The following is a 23169-nucleotide window of genomic DNA, read 5'->3' as shown; positions in this document are numbered from 1 at the left end:
GAATTTGTGTTCTTACAAAAAGGAATGGGGCGGGTACAGCTTGCCAGTTAAAAGGAGGTACAATTGGGGTACAAGTTGACAAGGTTCCTAGATCCCATTTCATGCTGCTCGTTTCACCTTAGGTTTGACATTTTCAGGGAGTAAATACAGATTTCCTTTTCATTTGTAATTTTTCATAGCTACTAGAAATATGAAGACCTTGCCTTTTAAAGTTTCTATGATGTATTTCAAGCAAATAAGAGGTTAAACTGCATTTGACCTGCAAATGAAATTGCTGCTCACTCTTGTATGAGCTCTACAAATTGTCAGTTCCAAGTTTTCTTTTCTTTCTTTTTAGAAAATTCACTGTGTGCCCACCTCACTTGTTCTACAATGAGTGCGAAATCTGCCATCAGCAAGGAAATTTTTGCACCTCTTGATGAAAGAATGCTGGGAGCTGTCCAAGTCAAGAGGAGGACAAAGAAAAAGATTCCTTTTTTGGCAACTGGGGGTCAAGGCGAATATTTAACTTACATCTGTCTGTCAGGTAACGAAAACCAAATCTTACTATCATTAAAATAACTTCTGTTTTAAGATAGTTAATTCTGAGGTGTCTGTGAAGGTCATACTCATTTTGTAGATTGTTTCCTATTTTCTCTGTTGTCTTCCTATGATCCTTATTCACTAGTGGTCCCTCTATTTTTGAGGATTGCTTGTATTAAAAAGATAGTGTGGTTTAATTTTAATGTGTTTTTGTAGTTATTAAGAATTTTTGCAAAGGGCTTGACAGATACATTTCTTTGTTCATACTTTCCTTCTTAGGAAGTAGTCCAGCCTTTGGGGATTTTTGTTTTAGAATAGTTACTGGAATTTAGACAGTTGTCATTATTAGCAGCTTGAATTTCATTGACTTTTTTTCCTAGACCATTGCCAATAATTAGTAATAGCTTGTCTTGTGATAAATATTGATACCTTATGGAATGTAGGAAGGAAGATTCAGTTCACAATCAGTGCTTTGCCTGACAGACAGTGCCTTGTCAGGAATGAGCATCTGTTTTATTAAGCTTAGAGTTTTGTAGGATTATTATTTTTAGGAGATCTGTGGGATTTACTGTGGATTCATGCCAAGTTTTTTTTAGATAAAATTTGGATAAGTGTTTCATGGAGATATGGGTGCTGCTAATCTGAACACCTAGGGCATTTGTAATAGTTCTGATATTATTTCTTATAATGGGATGATGGAAGAATTAAGTTTGCTTTAATTCATCTTCTAAAAACCTTTCACTTGAGAATAAAACTTTATTTTTTGGGTATACTTTTAGATTTTAAAAATTAAGCCTGTTATCATTATTCACTTTAAGGTATAAATAACTTTTCATTAGACAGAACATGTAAATTTGTAAGACTTTATCTTAGATTAAAATGAAATAAGAATCTAGTATTTTGGTAAAAATGACTTTCCAGGTGAGAGAATTAGCCTTAGAAATATTGGTCTTTTTTTCCCAAATAAGAATTAGGTTAATAACATTTTATTATTGCTAGAAGATATTAGTGTGTCTTTCATGTTCTAAGCATATAATAGGAGCTCAGTTAATAACTTGAGATTAAGTGAAACAAAGAAGTAGCCTTTCCTAATACCTTCCTAGTGTTTTATTAATAAGCTTCAGATCTTTAAAACACTCATATTCTTAAGTTTAGATCCTAGAGTTTTGCTTGTACCAAGAGTGTATGAAGTGATGCCAATAAATTTTGTTTTGTGTTTAGGCTGAGCTGAACATTGATTGAGCTGAACATTGAACATAATGATTCTAATTTTATTAAGCTTTGCTCTCTCAATGTTTCTTTGAGATTTCCCATAGAAAGGTAGTTGAGGGAAGATGGATGGTTCAGAAGCCAGTTGAGTTTTGCCTAGTATAAACCTGTAACTAAAAGAGAACAGTTTTATTTGGAATGTAGGCCTGTGCTGTGTCTGCCTATTTCTGATCATAAACTCTGAGAGAGTGATAGAGATTCTGACAACCTCATCTCAGTGAAATAGCATAGCCATTTCCCCTGCCATAGAAGACAATGACCTGGGATTTATTGGAGAGCTGCATTTCCTTTACAAATTATCAAGACCTTCAGGTTTAAAGTCTGAAACTATAAGAATTGCTTTTTTTGTTGCATTCTAATAGAGGAAAAATCTCTTATTCTGAAAGTCTTTATCCTTTTCATGGTTTTGAATTTTGAGAGGATAAAAAAGTAGATCTAACATTTCAGCAGACAGTATAATGGAAATTTGGGGCAGGAAAACTCAGGCAACTTTGACACCTGTTTTTTGCAGTATGTTTTTTTTTCTTCTTGTAATCGACAAAGGAGTAGCCACCTTTATTTAGTAGCTTATATGAAGCTCAGTGGAATACCAGTTCTGATAAACTTATGCTTTAATTAAAGTTATTAGTCACATATGCATTTAGTACCTTTTAAAAATGAATCCATGATAAATTCTTTTTTTAAATTTATTTTACTTTTGAATTAGCATTCATTAAAAATACAAGGCTTTATTGTGGCAGTTCCATATATGTGTATAGTATACATTGAGCAAGCTCATCCTCTCCATTAAGTATCTTTTATGTGCTGAGTATCCTAGGTGATAAGGGCGCAGTTACAAGAAAAATTCAGCTGAGCCCACCGGCTCACTCCTGTAATCCTAGCTACTTGGAGGCAAAGATCCAGGAGGATTGCAGTACAAGGCCAGCCTGGGCAGAAAGTTCTTAAGACTCAATCTGAACCAATAAAATAATAGGCTCTGTGGTGTGCACCTGTCATCCCAGCTATGCAGGAAGCATAAATAGTAGACTCATAGTCCAGGCCAGGCTGGGCATAAACATGAGTCCCTATTTAAAAATAACGAAAACAAAAAGGGTCGGGGGCATGGCTCAAACACTAGAGCACCTCCTTAGCCTTGAGTTCAAACCTGAGTACAGTCAAGAGAAAAAAAAATTACAGACTACTTAGTCTTAGTTCAGTGAGGAAGAAGCAGTAGACATTAATGAGTTATTCTCTAAAATAAGCATAAAATTGTGTAAAGGCCAGAAAGGAAAAAGTGTAGATAAGCATATATGGGGAGAATTTGGACTGGTTGAAGAACCAAGAGGTTCTAGAAAAGCAGAGCCTCACTTGTTTTGAAGAGGACTGTGTGGGTGTGCAGTCATTGCAGGCAGAGGGATGGAATGGCAGCTTCATTAGCAGACCAAGCAGGATTTGAGGCTTCTCCTTTTCCCCTGTCAAGTCTAGGGATGACTTCTTTGTAGTTGACCACACACAGGAGTCTTTGAAGTGAAAGTTGAGCACTAGAAAGATGGTCTTTTTCCTGCTATTAGTGTGAATTGCCTATGCTTTCTGGGAGGCCAGCCCTTGAACTATTGTGGTTTGGTTGATGAAAACCAGCTATTTGTTTTGAACCAGCAAACTTTGTCCAAATTAAGGCAAGGTTCCACAAATAATTCTTAGCTACTCTTCAAACAGTATGAGCCATTAAAGAAAAAGAAAAAGGGGAGAGCATGACTTTAAAAGCTTGCCAAAGTATGCATCTAGGCCTGGGTTTGTTGTATATATCCAGTGTCTTTTACTAATAAGTTTCTTTGTGAGAATTTTTTCCAGTGTTTGGAATAATCTGAGAGGGAGATCTCTAGAGTAATAAAACCTGTTATATTCAAAGAGGTTATACAGAAATGCTCATAAGCTTTATACATAATAAAAATTTGGAAATAACTCAAATCTCCATGTACATGTCGAGTGGATGAACAAATGGTTTTATATCTATGTAGTGGAATGAGTACCTGACAATAAAAAGAAATGACTACACATACATGCAGCAACATGGGTAGATAGATAGATGCAAGCAACAGAACTGACTTGCTCAGTTCTAATTTCCTCCTATCACCTGCCACAGTGCTAGGTATAATTACAATAGTTGCTTATTGGAAGATGTTGTTTGTGTGGGGGGGGGTATGGCTTACTGCACACCTGATTGTAGTGTAGACTTAATTAATATAGAACTGTTAATGAATTCAAAGAGTAAGGTCACCACCACCCACAACAATCAATCAGTTGTCATCTCCATGATAATTTTGAGTCTATAAAATTAAACCAGAAACATGCTGAGTTAAAATTAGTTTATTAGAATGCAGTTGCCTACTGAATGTTCTGTAATTTCTTGTTTACAGTCTCATTTTCTTGATCCTGTTCTAATTTGGTGTGTGTAATAGATGATGTTAGTTTTTACATTTATGTTCATAAATCAATCGCAATCTCTTCTTGGCTGCTACTCACCATCCCCACAGAAGAAACATGTGGAGACTGTAACTTTTGTGATGGGTACATTCTTTTACATATCCTGTTGGAATAGAGAACCTTGGTCTCTTTTAAATGGCTTTAAATTTATAGAGAGAGCAAAATTGTCTCTTTTAAAAAAAGATTTGAATACTGTTTGATGAAGTAATTTATGTAAATGGGTTCTATGGAAAGTAATCACAGATTAGGAGTGTAGAAACTAGCAATCCTGTCCTTTTTCTCAGTAGTTGTTAACCATAGATATTTCTTGGAATAACCTTGAAATGTTTTCCAAATTCAGATGGTCTGGCTCCTTATATGTTGTACTAATGTGCACTAGGTAGCTTGGGGAAGCAAATCTGTATATTTTTCCCCCCAGTACTGGGGCTTGAACTCAGGGCCTACATCTTGAGCCACTCCACCAGCCCTATTTTTATGAGGGGTTTTTTGAGGTAGGGTCTTGCTGAACTATTTGCCAGGGCTGTCTTCGAACCGTGATCCTTCTGATCTCTGCCTCCTGAGTAGCTAGGATCACAGGTGTGAGCCACCGGCGCCCAGCACAAATCTGTATTTTGAAAGTGTTAAATGTGCAAGATTCTGAAACTAAGGTTGAGAAGTTAGTTTCACTATTTTAGGGAGTTATATTCTGGATTGTCCACTGGAATATTTGACATGATATACTTTTGGTACTCAATTTTAGAAGTTTCTTGAACTTAAACAAATCTTCTTGTTTTCTGACCTTTATTAAACATCTGGATTTATTCAATTGAAAAGTTCAGGGTAGTTTGTTGAGATTCATTTGGCTCTGAAGTTCCAGGATTCTGGACCCACTTTGTAGCTTCATATAAAAATTCCTACGTATTCCATACATATCATATAGAGAGGAATTCAAGTTGTTTTGTTTTGTTTTTGCGTTACTGGGGCTTGAACTCAGGGCCTACACCTTGAGCCACTCCTCCAGCCCTTTTTTTTGTGAAGGGTTTTTTTGAGATAGGGTCTCATGAAACTATTTGCCTGAGCTGGCTTTGAACCACGATCCTTCTGATCTCTGCCTCCTAAATAGCTAGGATCACAGGCGTGAGAATTCAAGTTTTTAATATCAGAATGGACACTTAAACATTTATGAGGATTTGAGAAAATTCTTTATAGGTTTTTATTGGAATATAGGGTAGCCAAATTTTATTGTAAGTGATCTGGCATATAACAGAATTCCTTTTATCTGCTTTCTAATTCAGACTATCTCATCTCATCTCAGAGTCTGTAATTATTAGAAGAGGGAGAAGGGAAGAATACAAGAGAGGAGGAATTAGGACTTGTTAGAAATGATTTATTATCAGTAGTGGGTGGACTTTCTAAGAGTTTTTAATCCTGAAAAAGAAAAAGAAATTCACACTGAAATCGAAGGTGTGCAAAGGTATTAGCAGTGAAGAAAAAAAGCAAAACAACTACAGTTATGATACATATTTATTGTTTTTATTATACAAGCAGTAAATGTTGCTAGAAATAGGAAATTTTTAGAAAAATATGTAGAAAAAAATAAGCATTCATCTTATATGTATTTTATTGTTTATTTTAATTCCAATTAAACCCCACAGCACCTCTAACAACTAGGTAGTATGTTTTTCATTTCACAGATAAAGGAACGAATATTTACCAGAGGTCATGACCTCCTGGAGTCACAAATTTGGAAGTGGCAGAACTAAAAAGCACCCAGTCCCCGATCCCATAAACACATTCATATTGCTGCAGCACTGCATTTCCTCTGGCTCAACTCAGCAGGGGCTGTGGTATTTGAAGGGAAGATTCCGCTCTAACTCCTGACAACTGTAGCATTTTCAGCCTCCACACTGTCTTCCTATATAATTTCTCAGGTTCTCCTACAGTTGGAATATTTGTGAGGATGAGCATCATATCTCTTTAATATAGAGATTTGGTAAAATTAAGTAACTCAAGAAAGCAATTCTTGAGTTATTCCTGATGTCTTATTTCTATGAGTTTTCCTATAGCCTGTTTAATTTTACAAAAATGCAATAGTCTGTGTTGCACTGTTTATGGAAAACTTCATCCTTCTGTGATATGTACATAGAGACATTTGATTAAAATATATAACAACAGTAATTATTGATTACTTAGAGTTAAAAGAAGAGATTTACTTCTGATGCAGTAGATTTGGCCAGCAAGGGTCACTTACAAAGGACCTTTGGATAGCACCTGCCATGCACTCATCACACGCTTCAGTGCTCAGTATGGTTGGGGTGGCACCAGCTCACCTTTGGATTGGTGACACTAGTATTGGCAAACTGGCATTTGCTGAGTTCCTCTATCAGATATAGATAGATAGATAGATAGATAGATAGATAGATAGACACATATATGCTCATTTAATCCTTACAGCAGTGCCCAGAGGTAGCAAACAGTACTGTTCTCATTAATTACTTTACCCAAGATCATCAGTTGTAACAAAACAAGTATTTGAACCCATGTCATTTGATTCCATAGCAGCTGTGCTGTGCTGTCCAAGTCCTATAGGCATGAGAGAAAACTTCCCAAACCAAACATCTGTCCTTACCTTAATCTCATTTAGCTGCACTGATAATCATGTCTCCATAATACTTTGGTCTCCTGTAGCTTTAAGTTTTGTTTGGGTGATGACAGTCTTGTACACTGTTAAGTCTGCATATTCACTTTAAAGCAACAGAGGCCAATAGGAGAAGGGGACCAGGAACTAGAGAAAAGGTTAGATCAAAAAGAATTAACCTAGAAGGTAACACACACGCACATGAAATCAATGCAAGTCAACTCCCTGTATACCTATCCTTATCTCAACTAGCAAAAACCCTTGGTCCTTCCTATTATTGCTTATACTGTTTCTTCAACAAAATTAGAGATAAGGGCAAAATAGTTTCTCCCGGGTATCGAGGGGGTGGGGGGCAGAGGGAGGGGGCGAGGAAGGTAAGGGAGGGGGTGGGGGAGGGGGGAGAAATGAACCAAGTATTGCATGCACATATGAATAATAAATAAATAAATAAGTCTGCATATTTGAAGATACTTAGTAGATGCATATGAGTCTTAGAAAACTAACTCCCCAGGGAAATTCGGTATCTCTTGATGGGAACCTGGCCATGTATGGACTTGTTTTGCTCAGTTGTGTAATAGAAAAGTAGATCCCTTGAAGTTTCTTAGCATTTCCTTATGGTTCTGCATCTCTTCCTGGGAAAAGTGGTGGTAATAATATTTATCTTTTCTAAAGCCTTATAAATAAGAGTATCCAACTGTAGAAATCTAAGCATCTAACTTGCATCACCTCTCGTAATCCTCACAGCAGTCCCTGTGGTTATTTCTATTGTACAGATGAAATAGCCAAGGCTTACAGTTGGTTAAGTGTACTGCCCAGAGTTGGGTGACTCAGAAGGACAGAGCTGAGACGCATATCTGGGTTCATCTGACTCCAAAGTATATACACATTTCAGTATTCTTTTCCAGGATAGAGCTATGTCTGAGGAACTCTCCCATTCCCTGAAAACAATGTGACAACATTCCATGAGTAGAGTGCTTAAATCTCTGAGGATTTAGAGGAGGTGCTGGCAGCCACTTGAGGTATTATAGTGGTTTAGCACACTGACAGAGTCTTCTTTCTCGCCCACCTAGAGGTTTCTTTTTCCATTCTCTCACGTATGCATTCCAGGACTAAAACCAGATGGAAACAAGGGAAAGCTCTTGACAGAGGCTGGTGCCAAAACATTTCATTTAAAAAGGAAACTCCATCTGTGCACTCTCCCACCACACAGCCCACTGTTTGGAACAGGAGTTTCGCAGCTGACTCACTCATATTCGTTTTGATTCATTTTGACTCATTGCAAAGGTAGAGCAAGGAGTGGTGAGGGGGACTGCAAACCTAAGCAACATTCCTTCTAGACTGGCTGGTGAGGCACTGAGTACCTGGTGGATGTCCTAAACAACAGCCAAACTGTGCTGTTGTAAGATTGTTAGGGTGTTTGCTGAGCTTATGCTTTTAGAAGTTAGCACACATTGCTATGCACTGACATTTTGACATCATTGGCTTTCACTTACTGTTAAGTTTTAGTCAGAAAGAGGCACTTAGAGAAACAAGGAGCCTCCAGTGCGCTCTGTATTCTTCCACCTCTGCTATTGCAGGACACAGGCTTGGACATAAGACTGACTTATATTAAGATACTGACTCCTGGTTCTATCACAACTTTGAGGCTCAGTTTTCTCCTCTCTAAAGTGGGAATAATATCTGTATTCCAAGGGGATTTTGAAGAGTAACTGAGCTATACATGTGTTTGTATAATGCCTGATTCATAGAAGGTACTCAGCTTTGAAGCGATGTTATTACCACTGGTTCTTGCCATACAAAGATAATTCATCTGCAGCGTTTTAAAAAATGTGTTAATTTGAGTTTGTGACAAACGTGTGTGGCCCCTCTCATGTGTACATCATATGATAGCCTGCATTTGGTCTTGTGGGTTTTCTCTGGCCTCCTTACTGCTTTCGCCTTTCCCTTTCAAGTTTGCTTCCTTTCCCTTCTGTGTCCCACCCCTGACAGGACTCTGACAGCCATTCTGACCCCTGCTTTCTAAATTAGGCTTCTCTTACTCTCTTTGCCCCAAGATTATTTTTCCCCAAAAGTAGATTAGTAGGTGGTGGTGTGCTTCTGTGGTATTTCAGAGAGTCTGGGTGGAAAACATCTAATCCCATGGGTATCTGTTGCTACGTGCATGGGCACTCAAGTCCATTGTATTTGGGTCTCTTTATCCCAGCACCATGGGGAGTGAGAACTGGTTTAGTCAATCAGGTTCCTGTCCCTGAAATGAGAGATGTTATTTTCCTACACCTATCTTTACTGGATCAAAAGAAAAATTAAAACAAAATAAAACAAAATATTCTCTGAGGTCAGTCAGGTGCACTGTTAAGCAAGCAGCAGAAGTGGGAGAGCCCTGTGGACCCAGCTTTTCAGCACAGCTCAGGTTCTTGTTTTTGTTTCCCTAACTCTTTCCTGTTACTCTTCCTGTGTGTGTGTGTGTGTATGTTAGAGAATGAGTGAGGCAAAGACAGAATATGAATGAGTGATATTTCTGTCCCCAATAGTCATGTTAAACCTTATGTGGAGTTTTCCAGAAGAAACTATAAATAACCACAATCACAGTGAAGTTGCCAGGTCTTCAGGACCATAGAGACTAGATGACCGGTGAGTTACTGTGGCCTCCCATGTCCTCTTCATAACAGCTCTTTACTTCGCTAGGTTTTATTTGTCAGCTGCCTATTTATTTGGCCTTTAGAGAGTAGTGGCAGTGTGGTACATACCTCCCTAGTCCCAGGGCGCTGGCCACAGTCCTCCTCTGGAACAAATGCAGTCCAGGGTACATCCCATCTTCTGCGGAGTAGTCCTAGCCCCAAAAAGGAGAAGGCCTGAGCTCTGGACTCACTTTCTAGGTGTGAGCACAGGGCCAGGAGCTCACACGTTCACTCTGGGTCATAGCAGCTGGTGCTTGGATTGGCTTTACAGAAATTTGCTATTATTCACACTAAGCTGCTGCTTCATGGCCTTTTAATTCCCCTGGTGTTCATCAGATTATCAAGCAAGAGGTTTTATTCTACCTGATGGCCCACTTATCAAGAAGAAAATGATTTCCCCGATGTATTCAGACTTTTAGAATCATCTACAACAAGCAATTTATAAATGCTTCCGTTGTGGCCCATAGTAGGAAGCTGTTATCTCAAAATTTTGAAGTACCTGAGTGTTTCTCTTAAAGAGTTCATACGATGGGGATAACTGATCACTTAATGGGCACCAAAGACATCCAAACCTCCCCAAATGTTCTTTTCTCACAATAATAAGTTCCGTTCTATATTTACTTAAAGAGGGCTTTGCAGGGAAAATGGGAACTATTTTTGTGTTTTAGTTGTAAGCCCTCTGAGAATACCAATACTCGCTCTCACCCACCTGCTCAGTGCAAAGTATCTTCATTGGCCACACATGGATCATAGGTGGCTTAGTTCATAGACCTCACGCAAGATCGCATCTGACGTTTGTGTCAGTTTAACAAAGTCCACGGCTCTGAGAAGCCCACGGGCTTGGCAAGTGAATCTGAGATGGCACACTTATCCTTCGTCCTGAGCCCTTGAGAGTCAGGCTTCTGTTTTCATAAAGGAAGCATTGGAATTGAGAGCGTCTCGCCTGTATTTTTCTCACTCTACAGTGCATATAAATAGCGGTTACATAGGCTTTTACCTCTGGTCAGAATCGTTTCTCTCTTGTGGCTAGGTCAAGAGTTAACCGTACTTTTTTTGTTTTGTTTTGTTTGCTAATTTCTGGCAGAACTGGGATTTGAACTCAGGGCCTTGCACTTACTAGGCAGGTGCTCCACCACTTGATCCATGCCCACATCCCTTTTTGCTTTAGTTATTTTTTGAACAGAGTTTTGCATTTTTGCCTGGGGCTGACCTCAGACCGCAATCCTCCTACCCACAGCATCTGGTATGGATGGAATTACAGCTGCATGCCACCACACCTGGCTTATTGGTTGAGATGGGATCTTGCTAATGTTTTTGCCTGGGTTGGCCTTAAACTGCTGTCCTCCTGATCTCTGCCACTTGAGTAGCTGGGAATATAGGCATGAGCCACCATGCCTGGTTATATACCTTTTTAAATCTGAGAAGTGGAGGAACATGTAACTTGTTTAAAGGAAATGTCTACACTGCTAGAGAGTGATAGAATGTACTAGTCTCTCAGTCCTCTATAGTGGACCAAAATGAGCTTATAAAACCTGTGTCTGCCAGAATCCCTTAAAAGTAAAATTTTCTATTGCATTTTGTGTATTTAACAACCAGTTAGCAATCCCCACAACATTAAACATTGTTCTACACCGAGCTCTCTCTGATACATATGTGATGCTTTCGACCTGTAGGGTTATGCCGTTATCTGGTTTCCAACACTTTTCAGGGATACATAAGTGTACTGTGAGTGATTGTGTCTGTGCTTGCAGAGAAAGGGGAGGAAGATATGTGTCTGACCTATATTCAGCCCTAATGCTCCTCAGCTTTCTGTTCAGTTCAGTTGTGAATTCATTAGACGTTTTCTGTTGTATTGTTAGTTGAGATTTGGGGGAAGTGGTAAAAAGCAGTCAGATATATGAATTATTTTTTTTCTTGGAAAAAAGAGTCATTTCATGTTCTGTGAAATGATTCACAGTTGACATTTTATCAGACCTACCATCTGAGCATTCCGAACAACTAGGGTGAAGGAAAATAACTTCTTAGGAATCTTGCTTTACAACTCTAGATTTTTATGTCTGAAAGAATTTGTAGTCATTCTCAAAGGTAATGCCAGTCCTTACATAAGAAATGAGGCCCCCAGGGATTGAGTGGCTGGCCCAATCTCACAGTTAAGAAAAAACTGTGTTTTTATCTTTTTGTCAATTTGATTTTTGACTGTGGCTGAAGAGAGATTAGATGAGGAAGAGATGGATTGGTGGCTAAGGTGAGTTTTCAGATTTCATCTCTCTGCCATTCCTTCCCAGATCAGAATGCAAGAGCAGTTTGTACCACTTGCTGTTGGGAAGAGCCTCTTGGTTGCCAGTCAAGAAGCTGTGTCTCTTCTAAGGTTTAGTTATTATAAGGGCATGGGTTCAGCCATGCAGGCCAAGTGTGTAGGCCTACCCCTCTTCTCTTTTACTTCCTCCCAGACTTGGGGACCCATAATGTGGAATGTACCCGGGGGGGGGTGTTATGTAGGGGAAAAGACCAAATGCCATTTTCTCTAAATGTGTGTGCTCCCTTGAGCTAAGGAAAGAAAAGATTACATTTCAATTGAAAAATTTAAATATATTTTAATAATTTATATTGATTTTATATGTGCTTTATAATCACCATAATACATTAGGACATTAGGCTTTGTATATAATTTACAATATACGCACATATTGGAAGTTAGTATTCAAATTTTTTATTGAAGGAATACTTGGAGACCCCCTAGCTTGAGTCCAGAAAGGTGGAAGTCTTTAATACTTTATTAACATTTTTTGGCCAGAGGACTGTAATCAACTTGATAATCTCTGACTTTAAAAGTAGTTGCTCAAAATAGTGAGCAGATGACATCCCTGTGGACTCACTCCCAACCCCACTCTCTCCTCCCACCCTGCCCCCGACTTCTGTGGCTTTCTGAAAGGTGGAGAACCAGTTGCTATGTATACCATGTCTTGACCCAGGCAAGGTACCGGTCACAGTGCTTGGCACTCACTAGTTGGAAATGCTGGCTCTCATTTCAGGGGTTGTCTGCTCTCCTTTGGGAGCCTGAAATCTGGTTGATACAGTTACTTGTTTCAGTTCTAATATTAGGTTTGACTTGGACAGCATGTAGACATCTGTGGCGTTGCTTTTTTACGGCATCATCAGGTTGGGCCTGGTTTATTTAGTTCTGAAGCTTCTTGGCCTTTTGTACTATTTAATAAAAGGAAACCTACATTTCCTTTCTGGACCTGGCTTTTATTGATTCATCCAGGGGAGTCTCATTCTTTGCTGATACAGCAAAGTCCTTGGCTTCTGGATGAGCTAGGATCTTTCCTTTTTGTATATAATTATTTCTTTGTCAGTTCTTCTACTTTGTGTGTACAGCCTATTAGACCACTTACTTACAGGCCGACTGTGCAACCTTCTTTGGGAAAGAAAGTTTTTGAATGTAAATTCTAATACAGTAACTCCCTCTTTTCCACAAGGGATATTATCTAAGACATTTAGTGGACATCTGAAACCCAACCCTATACACAGTTTTCCTATATGTATACACTTATGATAAAATTTAATTTATAAATTAGACACAGTAAGAAGCTAACAATAACAACTAGTAATATGATAAAACATTTCTAACAATGTACTGTTAAAAAGTTCTTTAACACCTGAGCTGTTTATTTCTGTGATTTTCCATTTAATTTCTTTGGACTGCAGTTGACCACTGTGACTAAAACTAAGGAAAGCTAAATGGCTGATAAAGGGAGACTACTGCCACGGCTTACATGAAGATAAACTTAACTCACAATACTCTCTTTTCTGTGGAATTTGGAACTGCTACAGATAGAAATAACATAGCCCTGAGACTGGACTCGATTTTCTATGAGGATGTATTTCAGAGATTAAAGGAAGGATCTCTCCATTCTGCCTGTCTGTATTGCTCCTTATTCAGGTGTCCTGTCCATCCACCATTAGCTACCAGTGCCCCTGCTTTCCAGAGCTTCTCTTTGCACACCATCATGGCTGGCTGCTATTCCCTCAACCTGACATCTCTCGTTCTCCTTCCTCACCAATACTCTTAAAAGCACAACTCCTCATGGTGACTGATCTAAAATGTTAGTAAAGTTATAATGTTATTTAAAAAACCTGTGAAAACAAATGCATCATTTGAACACCTTCCTTGGAGTGACTTGTATTGCAGAAAGTGGCAACCCTTTCTAGGCCTGGTGGCTCATGCATGGAATCCTAGCTACTCAGGAGGCAGAGACAGGGAAGATCGCCGTTCCAGGCCAGCCACAGGAAGATGTTCACAAGAACCTGTCTCAGGCAATAAAAAGCCGGATGTGGTGGCACACATCTGTCATCCCAGCTATGCAGGAAGCATAAATAGGAGGACTGTGATCTAGGTAGCTCAGACATAGAAAGATAGATCTCTAAAACAGCAAAAGCAAAAAAGGCTGGAGATGTGACTGAGGTAGTAGAGTGCCTGCCTAGCAAGTGCAAGGCCCTCATTTCAACCTCAATACAGAGAAAAGAAGAAGGAGAGGAGGAAAATGGAGGAAGAGGAGGAGAAAGTAAATGGCAACCCTTCTAAAACTAATGGTGGTGGAGGTGGCTGTGGTACTGTTACTGAGAGCATTTATTAAGCAACTGTCATCCCCCGTTTTGTGCCTTCCCTGGGTTGTGTGCACACACGATGACCAGCACCTGAACGGCATGTTTTGACCATGGTTCTGCAGGACTGACTAGATGCAGGACACACTAGCTTTGTAAATACCTCCTTCCGTTTTAAAAAAGTGTGTTTGTGGTATTACGTTTGTGGTATTATTTTAGTTTAGTTTTTTTTTTTTTTTTAAATCACTATGTAGCTAGCCTTCCAGATAAGATTCTCTGGCTTCAAGACTATGCTAGGATAGGAATCTTATTGCCAAGATTTTTGTACATAATATTTCAAACTCTCTTCCTTCTGAAATCTCTTTTTATTTTGAGTTGTAGGAAGCTCTGTGAACACTGAAGTCAAAGGAAGAAAGGAACTTCTTCCCCATAATATGAGCTCTTTGAGTCTGTATTAGAAATAACCTTACAGGTCACATGTGAAGGGAGAGTTTTTCAGAAATGAGTTTAAATTTCTCCACGATCACTTTAATTTTTGCCTGGAGGGAAGAACAGTCTTCAGGGAATCCAGCACTTGGATACAATGCAGTTAGCATCATGAATACTTCCATCTACTTATATTAAAAATGAGATTTGGCTTGAATTACTTTACTTGTGTTTGAGTTGGACTACTCTAGCTACAGCATAAGCCTACTGAACCCAACTAGAGCTTTTAAGTTTTGTTTTTCAAACTTCTGTTTTATGTTTGAAGAGCATCAGTTTCCTAAGTTTCGAGTTTTTTATACATAAGTTTGCATATACTATGTTTGCTTTATTTTAACAAAATAAGGCAATATTAACTATTATTCTAGAGCTTAAAAAAACTATATTGGTACATAAGCCCCTTCTGGTGTGAGGGCTTATTTTGTCAGCCACAGAACACTGAGTGGGGAAAGCCTACGGTCCAGTAATCTCTAACAAAGTGATAGTTTTTTGTGTGTACATAATTGTGTGTTTCTTACATTTTCAAGATAAAGTAACTCATCAGAAGTGACTGTGTAGGAGCAGAGGCTTTGGAGAAAGAAAAACATGAGTTTCAATGCTGTTTCTATTACTACTACCTATATATCCCTCAGAGAGTCGCTTGACCTTTTGGAGCCAAAATATCCACTTAACATAGAATACTGATTAGAAATTGTTACCTTGGAGGACTGTTGTGAAGACAGTGACAAACTAAGGGCGTTTTCTTTGAAAGGCAGGTGGAAAGTTCACGAGTATGGTTAAGTATGCTAGAAGATCTGGGTGTTGAGTAAGAGCGTGAGTGGAGTCAGAGCGTGAGTGGAGTCACACTCAGCTCTGTTTGATCTCAGCCAGATCTCTCTAGCTGTGGTCACAGAATGTGCCTAACCTCTGCTCACCAATTTCCTCACCTAAACAGTGAGGATGACTCACACCTCCTGGGTGGAAGTTAAAGGAGCCCACCAGCAGAGAGCCTAGTCCACTGCAAACCTCAGGAAATGCTGTGTCGTGTGTGTGTGTGTGTGTGTGTGTGTGTGTGTGTGTGTGTGCGTGTGTGTGTGTGTGGTGATGGCGGCGGTGGTGGTGGTGGTTGGGGGAGTGCAAAATGTGGCTGCAGTTGGAGCTTTGGGAATACACACAGGGTTAAAAAGCAGTATGTTTGAGTGAAGAACACAGTGGGATCCACCACTTGACCTCTTTGGGATTGTATTACATGTTAACACCCAGGGTGCCGTGTTCCTGGCTTGGACATGAGTGCAAAGGCTGAGTTTTTGGTTTTGAAAGCATGGTCATTCCACATGTTGCAAAACAGCTACCTGTCCACCTGCTTCATCCCTTAATGTGGGTGGGTGTCTGGCTTTTTTTTTTTTTTTTTTGCACTATTGTAGTTTTGAACTCAGGACTTCATGCTTGCTAGACAGGCACTCTACTGCTTGAGCCACACCTCTAGCCCTTATTACTCTGGTTATTTTGAAGATAAGTTCTCACTTTTTGCCCAGGCCAGCTTGCACTGTGGCCCTATTTATACTTCCCACAATAGCTGGGGTGACAGGCATGCCTCACCATGCTCAGCTTTTGCCATTGAGATGGGCAGGGGGTGGGTCCTACAAACTTTTTGTCTGTGGCTGCCTTGGAATCATGATCCTCCAGATCTCAGTCTTTTGCATAGCTTGAGATGGCAAGTGTTTGTCACCAGATACTGATTGAGGTGGGGTCTCATGAACCATTTGACAGGGCTGGGCTTGAACAGTGATCCTCCCGATTTCAGCCTCTGAGCCATTGATACCCAACTGTCTTACTTAGTTTTTTTGTTGTTGTTGTTGTTTTTTAAGGTGACATTCTGTCAGTTCTTATTTTCTTCTTGTTAAAATGTCTTTGTCACTGGAGTGTCTTAAACCCCAATAGACTGTGGAAAACTTCCATGAGTCCTCACACAGGATGGTTTATACTGTGTGTCCAGGCCCCAGGAACTTCAGGATGTGTTTGATAACACATCTTCACATACTTCTGAAAACTAAGTTTCTGGCTTATCACTTTATGTCCCCTCTTTCATTTTTATGTAAACTAATACCATTCGTAGGATTTTCTTCTATCATTATAAGCTTTAAGACCCAGTGCTGCCATCTGAGAACTTACTCTGTAGTGTCTCAGCTGTGTCTGTGACTAGATACCTGTCCCTGTGTCCCCATACACAGTGGCAAAGCCCTCTGCATGGGTGTGCAAGTCTCTAACCTGGTGCTGAATTCCCTAAGAAAGCCCTCTTCTTTGAGGTAGAACTCCAGTCTGTTCAAAGGTGCCCCCCCCCCGATTTCATTAACCCATGTGATTGACTACCTAGTAGACAATGTTTTCTTCATGTTCCCTTCACTTAATTCTGCCAATTGAAAATTAAACTCTTGTAGTTTTGGATATGAGTGGGATCAATAACCAGTGACCGTGAGCTGCCGCTGAGAAAAGAGCTTAGATTTCAAACAGACTGGGATTATAATCTTATGTGGATGCTAGCTGTGTGGCCCTGGGCTGGTTACCTCCCCTCTCTGTGCATTGATTTCCTGCGCTCTGAAGCTGGTCATTTGGTGTGGTTGTAAAGATGAGTACCATGTGACACACCTGGCTGCTTTCCTGACACTTGGTAGGTGCTGTTGAATGGAAGCTGCCGCTGTTGTGGCTACTACCTGCATAGTTCGTTCAGTGTCCTGGTACTTGTCTCTGTGGATAACTGGCCCATGGAAGCACGTCCCTATCCCCAAACCTCCTGAGGGCTGAGACACTGAGGCGCACCCTCACTTCCTCACCACTGTGTCTGCTGCTCAGCAGTGGCCTGTACTCAGGTTGCTTCCACTGAGGGCTTTGGCTCCAACATCATTTTGCCACTCAAGACTGAACATTTATAATTACTGCTGTCAGTTTGAACAATCTGGGACATACATATCTTTTCATCATTATACCTAAACATTTCTGTTAGATCTGTCGTAGGAATCTTTATTTACCGTTACTGTTTTTTCTTTTTTGATTTTTTGGTGGTTCTGAGGTCTGAACTGAGAGCCTCACACTTGGTAGGCAGGTACTCTCTCATCACTTGAGCCATGCCCTCCAGCCTTCTTTGCTTTAGTTATTTTTCAGATGGTGTCTCAGATTTTTGCTCAGGACCCGCCTGACCCATGATCCTTCTGTTTTCACCTCCCACATAGCTGGGAACAAGGTGTGCCCCACTACACACTACTTGTTCGTGGAGATGGAATTTTGCTAACTTTTTGCCAAGGCTGGCTTCAAACTGAGATTCTCCTAATCTCTACTTCCTGAGTAGCTGGGATTATAGATAAGAGCTGCTATGCTAAGTCCCTGGTAATCTTCTTGAAGGCAGAAATTAATCTGTGAAGTAATATGAGTTTACAGAACAAATGACATTTCTGAGGTGAACCCTTATAAGTAAAAAGTGCATCTTAAGAAGTAACATGTGCAGAAGGTGTTTTCTTAGACTGTTGGGAAGTGGTGCTACCATCTATAATGGGCAAGATGTGTGGATTTGGGCTTTCCTCGTCATTGTCAAATCACTGCCTCTTCACTGCTAAATGAAAAATCCATTCCCTAGCCTTTATTTAGACAGTTTCCCCAACATGACTGAATGCTTGGTGTCTAACAGTGGCCATTGTGCTTGTGGAAACACCTCTGCTTTGTGTAGCTAATGAGTGAATGATGTCCTGGCTTCTTCCCAGCTACAGGTTGGCAGTGGCTCTTCTTGTTGGTGTTCGGTCTTTGCATGTGCTTCTTGGGACTATGTATACTAAGCCCCTTGGCATTCTGTTGAAATAGTTCCAGGTTTTCTAATTTGCATCTCTATTACTGTTTCTGTACCCACATTGTGCTCCTTAGTCCCTATTTCCTTCAAAAAGCCATCTGTGTTCCCTCCTGTGGGCTGTCCCATTGTGGCTGCCAGTACTGTCTAAGAGAAGCCACAGTTTCTTGTTCAAACCAGAGGCAGGAAACTGAATTCTTTTTCTTTCTCGTCACATATGAAGCTCTACACTATTATTTTCTCCTCTGCTTTTCCTTTTAGAAGACCTGTCCGCCTTGTCAATCCAGATTAAATTATTTCACTGATACATGGCCAGTTTGATTTTCTAGTTAGTAAGCACCTGACTCTGATAGTAGTCTGTCATGACTGCTGTCTGTACATTCTTGGATTACCTCTTCTGAGCAATTTCTCAGTTACTTATGTTACTTAGCTTTTAATTTTAAGTTACAAAGCTCTACTCACTTCATCTAATGACCCAAAATTCTGGCCTCATTTGTCTTGGTCCTCTGGCTCCTATTTTATTATTATAATTATTTTTTTCTCAAGATAGGGTCTTTCTATGTAGCCCAGGCTCAAAATCATGATCTTCCTGCCTCAGTTTCCTTAAGTGCTGGAATTACAGATGTGAACTACCATGTCCAGCTTCTGGCTCCATTTAAGGCCAGTCCTTTCATGTGTACTCTATCCCTTGCCCTAATGCTTTTTCAAGCACTGCACTCCTCTGGTTATCTTGTCTCCAACCTGTTTTATAAAACTGTTCCCACAACCATACTGATATTACCTTCATACCACTCTCTTAAAAATCATCTATTCAGGACTCCAGCCCCCTTCCAAACTCTTTTTGTAGTCTGCCTTCTTTCAAGAGATGTCTGCACTTGCTTTGGGTACTCGCTACTCCCTCCTTCACCCTTTAGCCTGCTCCAGTCTGGCTGAGACCCTGCTTACCACTCTTGGTCTTGTTCCTGAAATGACCCTGGAGAGCCTCTGTGTTGTGTAATCCAGTGGCTGCTTTTTCTACCACCTTCCACTTCATCTCTCAGTAGCATTCAAAACAATCCATATTCTGCCTTAAAGCCAGTTCTCCCTTGGCATCAGACATAGTGTGTTCTGTTCTGGTTATCCTACTACTCTGTCACTTACTTTTGTTTTGTCTCTGTTGCAGATCTCCCCTATCTTTATTCTTAAACTTGTACTGTCCTGGCTCCTCTTTCTTCACACTTTCTCTCTTTCCTGCATTCTTAGTACTGACATCAATAAGTGTTAGGGACTATTGTTTCTAGTACTATTATATTTTACATTGTAGGGTAGTTATAACAGTAAAATAAGAATTCAGGTAGATTGCATAGAATATAGAAAATATCATAAAGCACGAAGTTATATTAGTTTTGTTTTTTCTCATAATTTTGTACAAAGATTAGACTGAAACATTTGTTGAAAGAAAGAATAGTCAAATTTATCTTTCTTTGGTTTCAGACATTAAACATCTTGGTTTTCTACTATGTATAAATTGCCATATGCTGTCTTAAAAGGTATATTTTCCAATCTACCAGACACTGGTGTAAACATTTTAAGATCATTTTCTTTGATCTATCCACATCATTGCTTTATGTGTCTTGACTTGAACCATTTTGATCTTTCTTAAATCCTGTGTGTATCTCTGAAAGTCTCCAAGTGACTAATTCTAGGGGAAAGTTGTTAGCTTATGTTTCTAATTAAGTTGCTTTTGTGAAGGATTTAATGAGTTAGTATATGTTTTTAATATACATAAGTCCCTTAGAGCAGTACTAGGACATAGTCAATGTTTAGAGAATGTCTACTATTGCTGTTCTTATTTAAATTCTTATTAATTTTCAACATGGGAAATTCCTTCAGGGAAGGGTGCATTTGCCTGTTTATAGACACAGTGACATTGATGACCTGACCTGCCTTCTCTGTTGGCTAGTACTTTCAGGTGTGGCCCAAAGACTAGCCAGTTCAGAACAATTGAGGTGCTCAGAAAAGAGCAAATTCATGGAACCCAACAACAACAGATTTGCCAAGCCACCACTGTGGGGAGTGGGTACTAGGAATCTGCTTTTAAAAACAGATTTCCCTGGTTAGTTCCTATACATACTAAAGACAGGATTATTTTTATATTTAATAAATTGGAGGCACAATATCTTTCAAGATATCAATCATGGAATTGACCTTAAGCAGCACTGGGTGTTTTGCCCTCATCTTGTCAATAGCAAATGGGAGCCTAGAAAAAATTATCTTCTCCAGGGTCACATCATTTGCTAGGGGCATAGTCAGGCAAAGGCTCCTTGCTCCCAGTTCTGTTCTCTGTACATAAATGCCCCATGTCCAGTGAAACAACCTAAAAGGCTTTTCAGTATTCCTTCCCTAAAGCAGTGGAAGGGACTGTCCTAATGCCAATGGACAGGGAAAGTAAACAGAGTGACCAGGAACAAGACCAGAGAGAAGAGCAACGGTAAGAAAAACTAGGAAAAGAATGTGATGGCTTCATGTTTGTTCCTGCTGTAAGTGTCCTTGGCATGGTGTAGTAGTGAGAGCCTGGGGTTGAAGACCTTGGTTTAAGGCTCTTTAAAGACTTAGCTGGGTATCCCCAGAGTACTAGACTAAATGATCTCCAAGCCCCTTGGAGATGCTAGTTCCAGCATCTTCAGCTTTGCTCTATTGGAGATGATTTTGTTGTTTACTCATCTCTTTGGTGATCAGCATGCCCATCCTGGAGGAAGTGATGAGACCTTCTTTGTTACAGCAGAGCTCAGTAGAACTCCTCATCTTTGCATATGAAAAAAATAAATTGTCACCCTGTTTTCACTCCTTAGTTTCCTGAATTGACAGCCTTCCTTATAGAAAGCTACATTTTGACTTTCTCAAGAAGGATAGAGAAAAGCAAGAGCAAAAAAACAAAAACACTCAATCTTAATTTCTAATTCAGATCTGTTGAGAGAAAAACAAGGCATTTAATTCATTTATATTGCTTAATGAAAAAATGTCCAACCATTGAATTTCAATGACTGAATAAGTAACTGTCTATTTTGAATCACCAAATTACCCTTTTTAAATAAGAAAATACAAATTTTTTCCAGTTCTTTGATATTTCAGAGTCAAAGTTAGATCTCCTACTGTTGGAGATTTATAATGATTTATTTAAAGGTAAAGGTGTAGACATTATTCTAACCATTGAAACCAATTTTTATCCCTTTCTGAATGTTATGATCCAATTACATAGCTGTATATTTTATTAAAATATAATCAGTTCAATACTGAATAAAAGCTAGTTTTTATTATCCATAGCAATTAAGTTTTCAAATGTCCTTTACTTTAGAAAACCTGGGAGTTTTCATTGAGTTTACTTTTTTAATGAAGAATTCAGAATATAATCACTAAATGTCATTAAAAAACATAAAACTGAAAGATATAAAAAATTGAAAATTTTGATTTTGATGGAACATTCAGAATGAATAATTTATCAGTCAGGATTCTGTTCAGCTGATTGTAATGAAAAACCCTGCATAAATGATGGCTTAAAGAAATCAGGAGTATATTTTTCCCCTTAGGAGTCCAGGTGGTTACCATGACTCCTGTGCCTTCCAGGTCTCTCTACCTTACCTAACTGATTACCTGTGGTTTCAATAGGATGGACCTCCAGCAGAGTCACACTTAATTTTTTGGGAAGGAAGAAGAGGTAGGGCTGAGAGCAAAGGAGCAAGCCTGCATTCACTGGGTTCTCCCCGAGACCCTGGTAACTTTCCAGTGCATTTCATTGGCCAGAACTCTGTCACATGGTCACCTTAGCTATGAGTGAGATGAAGCTAAAAATACATTGCCTATCTCTCGAGTCACCCACTACTACCACAGTCAAGGTTCTGTTAAGTAGATAGGAATGGGCATTGGGTAAGTTACATATTAATAATCCTATTATTCCCTGCAGAATGAGGATATCAGATTTCTGAAAGAGATTTCACCTTAAAGAACTGATTAAGTTAAATAATAGACAGATAGATAGATAGATAGATAGATAGATGAGAGAGAGAGAGATGGTGATACAGGTACATATATATTTTTGATCCTCCTTTCACTTGTTTTCTTCTCTGAGTATGTCACTTTTCTCCCTCCAGTAAGAATACCTGTGTTGATTTTTCTGTTACATAGTAATCAGTTTGAACGCAAGTATGCACTTACATGTTGGTCTGTGGAATTGGGAATGGGCCTATACTAAGGATGTCTGTCATTTCTGAGTAATATATTTGCTCTTGTCATAACTTTCTCAGCACTACACACACTCAGATCAAAGGTGATTGTGTTCAGTAAATATTGGATTAAAAAAATCAGATTATCAGTGGGAAAAACATGGAGACAAAATAACTGGCTGTTTGGTTCTGGCAATTTATTATATTCTGCAGGAACATGAGAGATTAGAATTAGTGCACTGTGACTGAAGTGTACTGAAGAGCACCCCTGAAGTTCTGAAGCAAGGTGGTGGGGATGAATATGGTGAACCTCCTCTTTCCCATTTTCACCATGGTATATGAAGCCTGCCCTATGGTCTGCTGGGCTCAGTTCTCCATCCCCTCTGGATGAAATTGTTGGAAATGGGCATTTACCTATCTAGTCTGCTTTCAAATAAGGTTCAGTTTTCTCTGGTAAAATGACACTCAGATGGTACCATTTTTATATCTTTGCTATTTTTACTGTTTATGTCAAGACTTCTA

At 39.4% G+C, this 23169-nt stretch overlaps 1 protein-coding gene across 1 annotated transcript in view; it reads left to right on the top strand.

Annotated features, from left to right (window-relative positions):
* Nucleotides 1–483: 483 nt before the first annotated feature.
* The window catches only part of LOC109676129 (RNA-binding protein Nova-1-like), a 115578-nt gene continuing 92892 nt past the window's right edge, over nucleotides 484–23169 (top strand). Inside the window, exon 1 of the mRNA XM_074068289.1 lies at nucleotides 484–496. The gene's annotated coding sequence lies outside the window, so the exon portion shown is untranslated. The remainder of the gene's footprint in view (nucleotides 497–23169) is intronic.

This window comes from Castor canadensis, chromosome 3 (genome assembly GCF_047511655.1).
Source record: "Castor canadensis chromosome 3, mCasCan1.hap1v2, whole genome shotgun sequence".
Taxonomy (NCBI): domain Eukaryota; kingdom Metazoa; phylum Chordata; class Mammalia; order Rodentia; family Castoridae; genus Castor; species Castor canadensis.
This window is presented reverse-complemented; position numbering and strand designations above follow the sequence as displayed.